Here is a 14141-nt window from a genome sequence, read left to right on the forward strand (position 1 = left end):
TCACAGGCCCCTGCCTCATTACACCTTTCTTGCCGTGCCCGTCAGCTCCCTCATCAGACATCTGTCGGCTGCCCACTGTCGGCTGCCCACTGGCGCCAAACACTTGCTAAGTGTTGAGTATACAAAGTGACTGTGTGTGAACGTTACAATCTACAGAGGGGAGGACAAGAAGCAATCTAGCAGGTGACAAGAAGTCGCCTGACTTCTTCCTTCAAGAGAAGGTGAAGCTCCCCTTCCTCTAACTTGCCACGAGACCCCGCAGGCCTGTGTTTACACCCCACCTCACACAGGAGGGACTCAAAAAACACCTCTGAAACTGAATTAAGGTAAACAGAAATCAACAGTGCCTTCTGTCCCACCTGATACAGGAGTTCATGTTGCAGAACCTTAATGTTTCTCGGTGTGTAAAATAGTCGCGTCAAGGTGAGGACAGACTTCTAAAGGACAGGGGTGTAAAAGACGCAGGAAACAAACAGGAGCTGGAGGCTGACCTGCTTTTCTTTTTTACAAATATCTTAACAGCAGCAGCAACCTTGACCATCCTTCTTGCCAGGTGAAGTGACTTTCCATCCAGCAGACCAGCAATTACGACGATTACACTAGAGAGACGGGGCTACTCTGAGTCGATTAGAAGGGAACAGCACATGCCTGCAGGTCCTGATCTCTAACTCACACCACCTACTGAACCACCTTCACGGGGCACTGCTAGTCATCAATGTGCTCTACGTGCTGGGAAGAAAATTCCAGGAGAGCTTACCAAACTTCACTAAAAGCATTAGCAAATCCTAGCCCTTTCATTATTTGTCATTCGGCGAATGCTAATATTTCTTTTTGTGTTCCTACTGAAGCTTGAAATTAACATGGCTTTTTGTTTATTTCTTCATTTCTGCGTCCTTGTCAGCTCAGCTCAGGAGCCCAGTTTGTTAGGTGGCTGCTGCAGAGCCAGATAAAAAAGCCTAAAGACACTCCCTCACTGACTAGTTAAAGGGCTCTGCGTGAAAAATATTTGTTTTTTTAACCTCTCAGAAGTAGAACATTTACCTTAAAATAAATACTTAACACCTAGGATGCCTTTATTAAGAATCATTTCGATGCGGACACTAGGCTTTCTCATCCCCGAAGACAGAAACAGCGTGGGGCAAAGCTTCCTGCAGATCACAACAAGGAAGAGTGTGGACGGGGTATGAGAAGGTGGGGAAGCAAGGGTGAATCCAGAATTTTCTACAGGTGAACCCGTCTCCGAAGAATGCCCCTTCACCCCCCCAAAGACTCCACCCTGCCCCAGGACTGCTTGTGGCAGATCCCATCCAGCTGGCTCGCCATTCCCTCTCCTGAGGACCTGCCTCCAGCCGGTCCTGACTTATACCCCAGCTTTGCTGGTGCCCAAACAGCTCATCATGCAGCTGGTGTAGGACCTTGGGAAAAAAGCACCCCCAGACCCAGGCACGGCACTTTGAAGGAGAAGTGGCCACAAACTCTGACACGAGGTACCTAATGTTGAATTTATGTCGCTGACTTAAAATGCTGCCCCACAAGGTGCCTTGGGTGTTGAGGGCAAGCTGTTTTATGAGGGCGTTTATGAGGCAAGAGATGTTTTTTAAAGTACAGACCATGACAGACATGGGTTATCTTGAATGTCCCCAGGAACAGAATTATCTGGGTCTGTATCCTAAACAGGCTTGCAGAAATGCCTCTAATGTGGAGAATCACTTTAACTTCACGTTAAGATCAGCCGAGAGTCTTCGGAAGATAGAATCCTTTTCATGTCTGTGGGCATGTGTGTAGGCTTCGATGCGCTTCCTGAACGTCCCAACCAGGACAAGAGGGCCCGGCCCTTCTGTTTTAGCTCACAGCCACCTGACAAAGCTTGGAGGGCGGCCTGACGGCGGCTTCGGGAACCCTCTGAAGCTTGCTTCCACGGGTGATGTCTCCAGTCCGTCGTGGGGCCTGGGGGCCCTGTTACACCCCAGGGCCGCTGCCTTACACGGAACCCCCCCCCTCAGTGTGCCTGCCTGTGAATCTCCCGTGCAGAATATCACGATGCTATATCCATCCTTCCTCTTGGCTGCTACTGACTCACTAGATGATAAAGTCACTCTTCCATCTCTATTTTGGGCAGACTTTGCACTTTGGGGGAGCTGGTAACACACCTTTCCTAATATAAACGTGCAGACGAGGCCATTAGATGCGGCTCTCCGATGGAGCCTCGAAGCTTCAACTGGGTCAATGTCTTGGCCACCACGTCACGTCACCAACATGAAAAAGGAAATCTGCAAAGTTCTCTCTGGCTTTAGCGTTGAAGCTTTCTCTTCCTCAGCTTGTTTCTGCGCTAAAGCATGCCGCCGTCCCAAATGAGGACCGCAGACAGGCTAGAGGTGAATGGGGGAGGTGGGAGGGAGCAATCTTGCTTTCCAGTTGTCTTTATTAAAAGCTAATTTCGAAACTTCATGGTGAGTTTTCAGAACACCAGGCACCTCTGTAAATAAACAGAAGCACATATCCACTTCCACGGCCGAAAGACTTCTGGATTACCTGCCAGTCCACACTCCGAGGCCCGGAGCTCCGCCCTCCTAGGACTGGAAGGCCTGAAGTTCTTTGCACTGGAACCTCCTGGTATCTCTCTGTCCTGTGAGCCGGGCCCCGCTTCCGGGACAGTGTCTCCATGGACCTGAGTTGCCCCAGGCCGCGGTGGCTTGGCTAGAGTCAGCTCCACTCTTCCCAGCCCGACAATCACAGAGGCATTCTTCAGGTCTGGTTCCTTCCCTTAATATGCTGCCTCTGTTAGCAGCACACCCTTGGGACGGATCCCGGGCCATGCTGGGGCTCAGCTCTCGGTCAGGAACCGAGCCGGCTGTCCCCCAGCTTCCACCCTGTGTGTGGGGCGGACTGCGGGCTACACTGCTTCCTCCCTAGACGGGAAACGCCCTCTCTGCCAAGGACCTGTAACATTCATGGCATTCCAGATGCTTCTAATTCAGTCCAACTTGCCAGGCCAGGCTCATCCTTCCTTGGAACCAACATACATTCATTCATTCACTCATTCACTCATTCATGAGCATCCCCGGAGGGACCTACAGTGAGTCGAGCACAGTACTTGGTACCAGAGATTCTAAGTGGGGGAAGGGCTGGCCAGACCTGCAAGCATGTGGGTGCAGTGGAGTGTCAGATGAGGGCCTGGGGCTCCAAAGCGGGAGACATTGATTCTGCTTCCTGCAGGGCCCATGGGAAGCCTTCCCCGGGCCCCCTGGGCTGTGTACCTGCCCTGCCCCTCCTCTGGGTCCTTCTGGGGGGCTGGGCAGTAGTGATCAGGCTCTGTGGGCCGCCCCCACCCCCGCCACCATGCGTGAAGAGCTCCTAAGACCAGGAACACTTGTTGCTCTGGTCCGCGCTCTCCGTTGCAAGTGGCACAGTGGCTGGTCCACAGCGCGGGCTCTGTGCGTGTTAATTATTGATCTGAATGCACCTAATGGTAAATCTTGGAATCAGAGTTAAGAGCAAATGCGCTGAACACAGAACACTTAAATGTTACTGAAGAATTTCTGTTTTAATTTAACAAAGGGCACGAGTAGTTTATTACCCCCACTCTCTGTCTCCCTCCCCCACCCACGCCTCAAGTCTACTGCCAGGCATCCCTCACCAGCACCTGGGGAAATACTGGTCTCTTGGACCCTTAAACTCACAAACCTCAAGCAGTAAGGGGGAGGGTGTCTAATAATTAGTCCCTCCTGCCCTAAACGAAACAAAATTCTCGCTAAAACTGCTCACCTTTGTGTTCGATAATGTTCTGAGACAATTTTGGGGCCAACGGACGAGTGAGAGGGCGGGAGAATAATGCAGATATGGGATGAAACAGAGTCTCCCACAGAGAGGGCGAAGATCTCTGGGGAGAAGGAGGCCTCGCGTCCTTCCAGCCAGGCTCTGAAAAGCAGAGTTTGAGCATATCCAGGGGTAAGTCTGCCCTTGCTCCTGAGCACCTCCGACCTTCTGTAACGTGCTGGCAAGGTCGGCAAACAGAAGGCCTACGAGGCCTGGAAGGAGAAGTGTCGTGGGCCATTGTGTTTGCAGATGCACGTGCACGGACACGCACACGCACGCTGTGCACACACACACGTGCACTGCTTCTCACTGCCCCCGAAGTCTGGCCAGACCCAGCCCGTTGAGGTCCTGCTCCTTCCTGACCACGTGAGCCTGGCGCTGATGACTCGTCAATGCCCGAGATGCCCCCCGCCTCGCCTTCTCTGGGCTCTGCAGGCTCCTCGTGCTCCTGTCCCCCGGTCCTTCCCAGTTCCTCTCCTGGCGGCTTCCACTAACCAGGAATGATTGTCAGGTACACGATCACTTGACCTCTGAAAGTCAGCAGCAGCTGAGGGGCCACCAGACACTGGAAGACACAGAAAGGTCTGCAAGAGCTGGTTTCATACTGTCACCTCTTGGGTCTGGCTCGGATACTCAGGGCTGGGAGGTGGAAGCTGATGGCTCGTGTCTGGTTCTCTCCCAAGGGCTGTACCGGGGGCTCTGATCCCAGTTACAGGTAAACATCTCAGAGGGCTGGTCTCCTATTTACTTTCCACTGTGGCCTACACTTTTAGCATCAAATGCTTCCCTGCATAATGTGGTGAGGGATAATATTTGTGTATCAATCGTATGTCTCTGGTGACTACTATTTTTAACATCAGAGATGAATTCCCATGTAAAATTACTTTCCCTCTTACCACCTCCCACTCAACCAACACCCGGACGGCAAACTTAAAAATACTAACATTCATTACAAGGAGAATTCTGCCTATGTGTATATATTTAATGCTACCAGTACAGAACCTAGGAAAAAAAAGTGAAGAGGACCATTAACTCCTAAGACTTTGGGGTACTTTCAACAGTTTACATGTACTAAAATAAATTGCAATTTCATTTCCAGTTTAATTAAGAGCTCGTGTCTTCTGGTATCACTGCCAAGTCAAACCCTAATATTCCCAAGGCATATGAAGAGAAATTCTCCAAATGAAAACATTCCTAATTTCGTCAGTTGGCGACCCAGAGCAACAGCTAAAGACTGATCTTGCTATAGCTTGGAGGAGCCTGCTGAGCATGATGAACGCCATGGTCGCCTCCCTGACAGGCCCACTCTGCTCTGGGGGGAATCTGACCAAACCAGACACACACAATCAGACAGAAGGGGTTCGCGTTTTGTTGGGTGTTAATGGGACGGCCTAATTCAATGACCACAAGGAAGTTCACGGGCAAAAGAGAACCTGGAAGTTCTCAGCACTATGATTTAGCTAGTTTAAGTGCGTCCTATCGAAGTTACTTATGGTACATACTCTCCTGTGAGAGAGAATCGGCTTGCTATCCGATTTGGAATGAAAATAATTATTTCCCGTGAAATAGCCCAGAATTGTCTTCATACAATACGTAGCAGCTAAACCAGTGAAGGCGCCTAGTACTCTGCCCGCTACAGGGGAGCTGCTCTGAGGGCTTTCTCACCTAACGAGTCCGGATGGCTTTCCTCCCCGTACAGAACTGCCCGCCTCGGCCTGTCACCAGCTTCCTGCTGGCCTGAGGGTAATAGCTGACCTCACATTTAATCGTGTGGCTCAGAACTTCAAAATGACGGCTTGGATGTTGCCAGACAAGAGTCAAGACTAATTGGGGTCTAGAGATTTCGGACTCTGAAATTAGAAAAAAAGGAGGAGGAGGACAGAGTCCAGAGAAATGTGTTAGTAACCCTGGGAGACAGAGTGTCCCTGACAGGGACAGGGACTGAGACGGCAGAGGGGCACAGGGGGCCCAATGCCAGGTACCCAAGGACCAGGGAAGAGTAGAGGCGACAGATTTTAAAGGACGGTAGGCCAGTGCTCAGGAAGGAGATGTGCCCGGAGCAGCTCCATAGCACCACAGGACACCTGCTGACCGGCACAAAGGAGCAAGAACCACATCAGCCCATGGTCCGCTTGTCAGAAAACGGCTGTCTGTGTTGCGTGTCATGAGCACTAGACCCAGAGTCAGGGCAGCTGGTCCCGCTCACGGCACGGGGGAGGGGCACCCAGCAGGCCCCTGACCAGTCAGGCATCTGAACCTGCCAGTCTACCTCAGGGGCCTTGAAATGGCTCCTCCTCAGCACCGGGCCACAGGCCTGGACCGTGTATGTGTTTGACATAAGGGTGTCAAGCAGGATCAGCCCCGTAGGAGATGGGATGAAGTCAGTTCCAAGATCGCCTTTGGTGGCCTAACGCTGGGATTCTGCAGGAAAGGTCCGCCTCAGACCAAAAGATCACTCCTCTCCTTGTCACCCTGGCCTGGTCCTGGCTCCAGAGGGGGTTGGCGGCACAGCCTGGCTGACACGTCCCTGTAGTTGCGGAGTTTCTATTGTGCAAACATCTGGCGCTGGTGCGGATAAACCCAGCATCCGACGACATGGCGGCTACTGGTAATTTAGCACTCAGACGCGCCCTTTACCATTATCGCTAATGAACTTCAGCGTTCGTGTCTGGGGAGGGGGCGCGGACGAACTCGCGTCCTCCTCCTACACAATGAGCCTACGACGGGACAGCAGCGGTGTCACCGAGGCCTGCTCGTTTGAGGTTTTGAGGGTTTTTTCCCTCCCCACCAGTATTATGCTACGTGGGGTCATTGACACTCTGACCCGGCATGACCGTATACAATACAATTTCTGCGCAAGAAACCGGACGAACGTGGAAGCCTGGTGCTGGACGAGCTGACTCCCCCCTGGCACTGTGTCCGGCGAGGCAGCTTCTCAGTTTCCACATGTGTAAGTGGGGATGAAACGGAGCTGTTCTGATGATTAAACGAAATAGTATACACGACCGGACTCCGTAAATGATCAAATTACATATTAAAAATAAATAATGAATTAAGAACTGCGTCTTATGAAACGAATCCAGAGATTCTTTAGAAATAAACTATGAGGTACACTTACTTCTCCTTTCAGGGAAGGTACTGATTCTATTAGGACCAGGCTGTATGAAAAGGGAAATTAAAAAAAAAAAAATTCCTATATTCAAAAATAAAATTTGTGAAAAGTTAAAGGATTTTAATGCACCCATGGGCATATCAGCATACAGCCAGTTACTATTTTTAATTAATTATTTATTTTTAAAGAGTTTATTTATTAGAGAGAGTGAGAACACATGAGCCTACGCACGGGCCCATGCAGGGGGAGGGGAAAAGGGAGAGAGAATTCCAAGCCAACTCCCTGCTGGGTGCAGAGCCTGACGCAGGGCTCGATCTCACCACCCTGAGATCATGACCTGAGCTGAAACCAGGAGTCAGACGCTTAACCAACTGAGCTACCCAGGGGCCCCTGTTGTTTGTTGTTGTTGTTTTAATATTTTATATATTTATTTGACAGAGAGAGCACAAGGAGAGGGACAAGCAGGCCCCAATGTGGGGCTTGATCCCAGGACCCTGGGACCACAACCGTGGCGGAAGGCAGATGCCCAACGACTGAACCACCCAGGCACCTGTTGTTGTTGTTTTTTTTTTTTTAAGTTTCAATAAGCCAGTGCTCAGAGAAATGACCAATCTGACTGACCAATTTCTGATGAGTACCTGAAACAGTATTCTCTTTTTAGTAGAGATATACAAATTTAGTGGTGGTTGGAGCTCATTTATTTGGCATCAACAACTATGAGAACATAATCCAGAATTTGGAGGTAAACTCCAAAAGGCCTCTGAGCACCACAAACAGAGGTCCTAAAGTCCACACATGAACCTCACATGCCCTGGCCGTGGAGATGCCTCCTCCAGGAAGAGCCTGCTTCACCCCAACACCGTTCTGCACGGAGCCAGCTGTGTCCCTGCATCCGGGACACGCACAGCGATCCTACTGAGGTGTGCAGGTGGGTGCTCCCCCTTCCCCCAGACTGCAGTCCTGGACATTCAGCGGAATTTCAGCCCCATCTCTCAAACTGGGGGGTTGGGGGGCAGTCAAAGCCACATGGGAGTAACTGTACTTTTATTAGCTTCCAAAAGAAAATACAAAATGCCAAAAAAGCTATGGCACCCACATAATGTTTTTCAATATACTAATCAAAATAGCATCTATATGCATCAGAAAAGAAAGCTGTGTGCATATGTACTAAACACAACTCAGCCTACACACATTATGTGGACAGAGCACACAGAAATTCTCCTCTGTGTGTGACAAATGCCTGGGCAGGGAGGCAGGGACTAGGGGTTTACGCTTCTAAAATTCCAGAAGTTAATGACATGCTCAAGGTCACATGTCCAGCCCAAAGCCAGACTCCAGGTCCTCTGGCTCATGTGCACTATTTCTTCAGGACCTCTAACAAGTTTGGTGACTTGACACTGCAGTCCTGAGCAGGTTGGGACATCACATTGCTGGGGGGAGGGGAGGATAGCACCCTGACAGCAGGAAGCACAGACGGCTGAACCCTCAGACCATAAGACCAACCGCTCTGGGGAAACATGACAGGTCTGGAGGCAGAATGACCCAGCTCTGTACCTTCATGGCTATGGGATCACGGGCAATTTCCTTAACCTCTCTGAGGCTGTCTCCCCACTGGCAAAACAGGCAAAATAGTTAGCTGCAAGAGTTGTGCAGAAGAGAGATGCTGTGTGTGTGTGTATAGTTCCTGGCATTTAAGAGGCACTTAATAAACAGCAGCTCTAGTTATTAAGAATTCAATGAACAGAGATAACAAGAGCCTTTTTACTTTGGAGCAAAGAGAATTAAGCATCTAACTAGAATGCATACGTTGCATCTCTACAGACAAGCACATTTTGGCATGCTCGTAATGATAACCCTGAGGGGTTAAGAAAAGGCTTGGTGGGAGAGAGGACACCCCTTGGCAGGAGCGTGTGTTTGGGAATTAGACACGTCTGGTTCAAATCCCAGCAGCTACTTACTACTAGCCTTGTGGCACTTCGCAACTGCTTTCTTGAGATTCGATGTTTTCATCTACTAGGTAGGGATAGGAACCGTTGTCACGAGGATTAAATGTAGGCCTGTGGCCATCAGCAGGTAGATCGCTAAAGCCCAGGGTTGCTCCCCCTTCGTCCTCTAATCTCTGTCATAAGGCAGTGGGGGCTAAGGTGTCTTCTGGTCAGATTTCTGTCTAGAAAAGGGGTGTTGAAATGGATAAGTTTGGTGTCGAAATGGATAAGTTTCAGTCACTTTCGGTCACACGGGATATTCTTTATCCTCCAATATTGTGACTCATGACTATTTCTAAAAATATCTGCATTCAACAGAGTATTAAAATACAGTATTCAGCATGCAGTAGGCACTCAATAAAGAGTGCTGCAAATTGAAGACATGAAAAGGGTGATAATCCAATTCTAAGGAAGAGTAAATTCTACGTGCACGAAGGGTATAGTCTTTCCGTGGAGTAATTCTAAACTGAGGTAAAGTCTGGAATTGAAAAAGCAGGAACACACTTTTTTCCCTCCTCTTCAGTAAGTAACCAAGAACGGTTTAATTTAAATATTCTCCATTACTCACCACTTTGGGTTTCCTAGGTCTTCTGACCTTGGTGAAATACACCACCGTATTTCAAGTTAGCAGCAATGCGTCTGATCTCCCTGGCTCATGAAACAGGCGTGCTCGGTTAGACCTGTCCCCTACAGCTCTCCCACAGTCATGCGCCACGCTGCCAGAGACACGTGCGCTCCCATGCTGCACAAGACACAAGGTTATGCGGCCGAGGCTCTGTCACCCGGCCCAGTGAGGAACATCTCCATCTCCATCACAAAGACGATGGGGCCTGAAAGCCACACAGCCCAGCCACACTCAGCTCAGAGCTCCAGACAGCACCCTTGCGCAGGGAAGGACCAAAGGGAATCACTGAGGAATGGCTCTTGCCCCGACACAGGACCACCTCCCGTCTGTGGAACCACATGGGACCTCTGTTCTGGTCTGTCTGGGTCTCAAAGGTCCAGTGGCCTGGACGAGTCTACTCTCACCTGCTGGCCCGGTGGCATCTGTGGTCACAGCAGAACAGAGACAGACGGTAAGGCCTGAGAGATGGGGGAGGCGTGTCGACTTTGGTTTGGTGGAAAGATGTCAGACAAGTCATGGAAGGGGGGAGGATGAGGGCTGTGGGGTCCGGGCGGGGGCGCGGAGGAGGGTAACCCTCCCATGACAACCCTGGGGGGAGGTGACAGAATCACTTGGTGGGGGGGCACTGCTGCAGCTACGTGAGAAATTCCCCACAGAACGGCTGAACGACAGTATTTATCTGCCTCTGATGGTAGTTACCATATAAAAATTCACAGGCTCATCCCATTTTATACGGCCTGCCATGCTGACGGGCATTTTCTCCTCCTAGCTGCTCCTGAACACACCACTGCCTCTGGCTGGTAGGTTCGCCATTTTGTCAGGAAAACAAAACGCCTGTCTATAGCTCAGCGCCTGAACTCCACTCACAAACACCATCTCCATGAAAACCTAATAAAAAAGCAATAAAAGTGAAATACAGTTTATTAATATTCATACTGTCTCCCACTGCCGGCAGCCGCATGTGTGCGATCATTAAGGAGGAGGCTGCTTGCAGCCTGGCTTCCGGCGAATAGCGGTCCTCGGCATCAAAGTGACCATCACAGTGGGCAGCCCCGACACGGACGGAAGAGTTGAAATATAGCCTCACAGCCTCGGAGAGGTCCGGGGCTACTTCCGTCCCCCGCTAGCTGGGGGACCGTGGGGGACTCTCCACGCCACGTCCTGGGGCTGCCTAACCATGCAACGGGGCCGATAATACCAACCCAATTACCCAACATCGGTGCGACAAGGGAGGACATGCGTCTGTGTCCGTGAAACGGAAACGGATGTGTTTGACCCAGAGGACATTAAAAACTTTTCCAAGAGGCCAGAGGAAAGCGAAGAACCAGAAGCCACTGGAGCTGTTTGACATAAACCAGCACAAACTTCCAGGAAAAGAAAGAACACACTCAAGAGAAAAACTTAGGGAAGGAGACTTACAAAGAGTCACAAAGCATACCCTGCAAAAGTTGTTTTGGACAAATTACCCAAAATTATGGGAGAGCATGACTGGGGAATAAAATGGCTACAGAAACAGAGTTTAATGAACTCTTAGCCCCCCTTAATACAGCTTTGCTGTGATCACAGCGACTTCTCATTCTCCTTGAGCCAAAGGGCCTCCTGTGTTCATCCTGGCGCACCGCCCTGCATTTAGTGGGCGTCTGAGAAATGCTTCCTGGATGAAGGGGAAAGAGAAGGAACGACAAACCGAGATTTGGAAAAGAGTGGACATGTGACTGGTTACGACTTGGGAGAACTGGCCAGAAGGGGTTAGTATATCGCTGAGTAACAGATGCCAAGGCAAGGAGAGGGTCCCTGGAAAGTCAGTGATAATGTCATGTTTGTTGAACTTTGCTTTTCTTGATAGCACTGGGGAAAAGAAGTCAGTATGTAAACCCGCACGTGGGGATATGCCCATTTCTTTCTCACCTAAAGGCCCATGAGAATGAAATACCACTATCCACGTGGAATCCAGGGGTGGGGAGGCGGGGATGCGGGAGTCTTTATCGAATAGGGAGGACAGCGGATGAAAGACCAAACAAAACCCAGAAAGACCAAACACTTCCCCCACTCGGCAGTGCAAAGAAAGTGTGCGACACCCGGGGACCTCGGGAGGGGTTCCCGCACGGAGACTGAAGGGAGCCCCCGAGCTCCCTGGAGTCAACACTCCACGGAAAACACACAGTCACAGGCTTTGCCTCTTCAGACAGGCTCCGCTTTCCGGGGGCGGCCCCGTCCCGGCATGTGCGCGCTTTGCTTCTTCGGGCCGTTCCCAAGCCAGCCGAGCGTCCCCAGGCAGGGACCACAAAGCTGAGGCACAGGACGGCTTAGCAACCTGCCCATGGACACGGAGTCGGGAAATGGCAGCGCCGGGGCTTCATTTCAGGGCTGCCAACTCAAAAATCAGCTCTACTGTATACTTTAGGAATACTAAAATACCACCAACAAAGGTCTTTTTCTCCCAGGCCAGGCCTGCCCCCTTTATAAGACAGAGGGAGAGAGTGAGAGGGAGAAAGACAGAGGGAGAGAGAAAAAGGGAGAGGAAGAAAGAGAAAGGGAGAGAGACAGGAGAAGGAGAAAGACAGAGGGAGAGAGAGGGAAAGAGAAAGAGGGAGGGAGAGAGCAAAACAGAAAGAGAGAGAGGGAGAGACACTCCCCACCCTCCACCACAGAGACTCTGGGAACTCCTGGCTCACTGAGCAGATGGCGCCTGGCCTTCAGGTAACATCCCGTTCATTAGGGCAACACCAACTCCACTGTCACACGCCAGGCGCCAGGGGAGGGCGGCGGTGGTGGGCAAAGACAACTACAATAAAGCCGTTTATTCCCAAGTCAATGAAAAAAAAAAAGAAAACCCCCAATTTACTTCAGTGTTTCAACCTAGCACCAGAAAAGTATAAATCGTCCTCAAAATTCTGCTTTTGTAAGGATTTTTAAATCCACTCCTATAGCTACCACACAAATACAGCTCAGAACTACTCCTCTCCTAGCTGGCATTTTTAACAAGTCTAGGTCCCAAGTACAAACACACCCAAAAGGGCCTAAACCTCCGTCCACAGTACAAGCTCATCCCATCCCAAATTCTCAGTCTGCAAAAGTTCTTTCTTCTTTTTAAATATTTGATTTATTGATGTGAAATCCACAGGACATCAAATGAACCAAAGCACACCATTCAGTGGCATCGAGTAACCTCACAACATTATGCCACCATCACCTCTATCTAGTTCTGGAACATTCCCATGGTTCAGAGGTAAAACCCCTTCCCCGCCAGCTGTGTCTCCCTCCCCTTACCTCCCCCAGCCCCTGGCAACCGGCAATCTGCATCTGGATAAATTTGTCTATTCTGGACATGTCACAGACAAGAACTCTAACACCACACGTCATGTCCAGCTTCTCCAGCCCGTCTCAGCCGCTCCTCCACAAGCAGCGCGTGTCCGTACAGCTGAGCCTGGAACAACATGGGTTCGAACTGCATGGCTCCACTTAACGTGGGATTTTTTTCAATAAAGTACAGCACTGCAGATGTGTTTTCTCTTCCTTACGATTTGCTTAACAACATGTTCTTTGTTCTAGTTTACTTTATTATAAGGATACAGTACACAACATTGGTAACACACAAATTATTCAGTGGCTGTTTATGTTATTGGTCAGGCAGGCTTTGGACAACAGCAGGCTTTTGTCGTTTAGAGGAAGAGGGAGAGAGAGAATCCCAAGCAGAGTCCACGCCCAGTGTGGGCCCTGACCCAGGGTTGATCTCAAGACCCTGAGATCTTGACCTGCACCAAAATCAAGAGTAGGATGTTCAACCGGCTGAGCGCCCAGGTGCCCCAATAGTAGGCTTTTAGTAGTTAAGTTTTCAGGGAGCTGAAAGTTAGATGGGGACTTTTGGCTGCAGGGGGTAGTCAGTGCCCCTAACCGCACACCGTTTGAAGCATCAGTTGTGCTCTCCTCCTTTCTACGGCTGAATGATACTCTGTTGTAGAGAGGGACCACAATTTGTTCATACATTCTCCCACTGCTGGACATCTGGGCTGTTGCCACCTTTTGGCTACTTGAATAATGCAGCTGCGAACATAAGGTACCACTTATCTGTTTGAGTCCCTGCTTGCAATTCAGATGCATACCTAAAAGTGGAACTGCGGGGATCGTACAGAAATTCTACTTTCTGAGGAATCTCCAAGTTGTTTTCCACATTAGCCGCACTATTTTGCATTCCCATCGGCAGCATATGAAGGTTCCAGAAAGAGCTCTTTTAAACACACCTAAATTATTAAAAAAAAAATTCCTGAAATGATTTTCATTAATGCTGACCTTTGCAGCTCATGAAAGGCTTAGGGGATTTATAGAACAGCTTTCCTTTAACAGGCCTTGTGAAATTGCTAATCCTCAACTTCCCCAAACAAGTATGGAGAATATGTTAATCTCTAGCACAGACACCCAGGACATTCACAGTCTAGCTGGTTGGCCAAGACTAACACACAGGTCAAATTATAAAACAAACGGAAGTCCAAAAGTTCCCTCACATGCAAGAAGGAAGGCATAAAGTATGTATTTTAAATGCAATGAGAATTTACAACGGACAAGGGAGAGATGCGTGGAGAGCAGAGTGGCCCGGGAAAGACGA

General features: G+C 49.9%; 1 protein-coding gene across 8 annotated transcripts in view; it reads right to left on the reverse strand.

Moving 5' to 3' along the window:
- HIPK2 (homeodomain interacting protein kinase 2) overlaps positions 1-14141 on the reverse strand; it is a 180601-nt gene that overhangs the window by 94938 nt on the left and 71522 nt on the right. The window lies entirely within an intron of this gene.

This window comes from Lutra lutra, chromosome 11 (genome assembly GCF_902655055.1).
Source record: "Lutra lutra chromosome 11, mLutLut1.2, whole genome shotgun sequence".
NCBI classification, from domain to species: domain Eukaryota; kingdom Metazoa; phylum Chordata; class Mammalia; order Carnivora; family Mustelidae; genus Lutra; species Lutra lutra.